This window comes from Triturus cristatus, chromosome 4_2 (genome assembly GCF_964204655.1).
Source record: "Triturus cristatus chromosome 4_2, aTriCri1.1, whole genome shotgun sequence".
Classification (NCBI taxonomy): Eukaryota; Metazoa; Chordata; class Amphibia; order Caudata; family Salamandridae; genus Triturus; species Triturus cristatus.
The window spans coordinates 762,923,399-762,925,551 of record NC_140586.1 but is presented as its reverse complement, the minus strand read 5'-3'; positions in this window follow the sequence as shown (position 1 = coordinate 762,925,551).

Sequence of the window (2,153 nt, the reverse complement as noted above, 5' to 3'; positions counted from 1 at the left end):
TTCATTATTCATGGGCAATTGTCCAAGAATGTTATCTATATTACACAGATTATATTCTAATTTCCCTACTTGATAAAATATACTGGTTAAAATGCTACATGTTATTCCATAAGTTGCTGGAAGGTGATGATAAGTCACTCCTTCTGAAACAGAGGCAGGTAACTGCATACATACGTAGCAATCCCTTACGTCCATTGTTTTTACATATTCATATAATAACTTTGAAAATGCATTGCTAGAAAAATCAGTTATAGACCTATCCTTGTGTATATGTTCAGTGCTTGTTTTAAATGGAACTACCTTTTGTGAATTCTTCACTACATAAGTCATATTCTCTGTATGCCCTTCTAGTGTATCTAAAGTTACTTTGAAAGAGATCAAAAGAGCGAGTACGGTCCAAAGAAGCATTAATATTCCTGTACAACAACAACACATCTTGCACCATCTTCTCATAAAGGTACATCTACTCTTGTTATCATCTATGTTAGCCATCTTGTTAAATTGACCGTGTCTTTTGACTTAGCCTCTTCTACTCCGCTTCTTGTATTATTCCTGCAAGAGCTAGGCCCTTATCAGGTTATCCAAATCCTTCAATTTCTTATTCAATCTTTTATATTTTCTACAAGGACCTTCTTGAAATCACTCAGTTTTGCATCTCATAGTTTTTCACTTCCTTCTCATCATCCACATACAGAATTTCCTGATCTTCCGCTTCTTCTCTGATATCGGATATGATAACTCTCAGGATTTCCGCTGTTTCTTCTTCCTCCACCACTTTCAGTAAAGTCTCCTCTGGATTTCCTTGACTATCTACCTCTTCTCCTTGTTCAGGCAGTGCCACATACGTCCATTCAGGTGACTTATACTTCTGGTTTGGTTTTCTCGATCGTTTGTTTCCTTCAGACACTTCTGTCTCTCCCTCCTTTTCTTTGTGCTGACTTGTTACTTCGTTTACTTGTTCAGCTTTTGAGGGTTTGACTTGTGTCAATCGATATCTCAGTCTCTTTATTTTGTTTGGCCAAAGGTCTCCTTTAGCATTTCTTCTTGTTTTGCCTTCTCTACTGTTTCTCTCTTCGATCCAAGTTCTCTTCCTCAGAACTCGACCTTCTGGTTCACTGTCTTCAGATTCTGTCTCATTTGACTTTTCTTTTCCACCAGCTACTTTCTCCACCTCTTGTGTTGGCCCTACTTCTGTCCCTCCTCGGGTCTCCGACACGCAATCTTTCTGTTTGCTGATTGTCCCTTCACCTATCTCAGTGTTGGATGTCCCTACACCTCCTCGGGGGTCTTCCGCAGAAATCTGTCCCTCTCTCTCTATTTCTGTTCCTTTTTCTCCTTCAAGGATTTTCTCAGGTGGAACTTCTTCTACTCTTTCATCTGGTGTAAATGTTACTTCCGACGAGACATTCTTTTCTTTTCTCTTCTTCTTTCTGTGCTCGCCACTGGCGTTTTGCTCGTCTCCAGAATCTGAACTATCTGAAATCTGCAATCTCTTCCTAAGAATTTCTTCTCTTGGAGTTGGAACTAGTCTTGGCTCATTTTCCCCCCTTTCAGGATTTTCTTTTGTCTTTGTATTCTCATTGTCTGAATCAGCACTTGATTCCGAATCATCAAAATATTCTTTTTCAATGCTATCTGCTGGATTTGGAACTCTCAAAGTGTGACTTGCATGTATGCAATTTTTCAGTCCAGCGCACTTCACAGCAGTTGTTGTGATCAGGATAAATTGCCTTGGCCTTCCCCACCTTGGAACCAAGCAATTCCTTCTTCTGTGGACTTTTATTCTTACCCAGTCACCTGGGCTAAGGTCATGGGCTGGTTTTCTCTCAAGGGTGGTGGCGTCCGCTCCAACCTGGTGAAACACAGAATGGACTGCGTCAGCCAGGCCTTTACAGTAATCCAAAATCATGTCATCAGTTATTGTCATCAATTTGTTGACTGGAACAAATACGTGTCTCATGGCTCGTCCCATGATAATTTCGTGGGAACTCAAACCTGTAGTTCTGTCTGGAGTAGATCTAATTGTCATCAAGACTAGATGCAAGATATCAGGCCATTTCATTCCTGTGGCTAAACACATTTTCCCTATTCTGTTTTTGATCGTACCATTCATTTGTTCAACCACAACAGAAGCCTCTGGTCGATAGGCACAA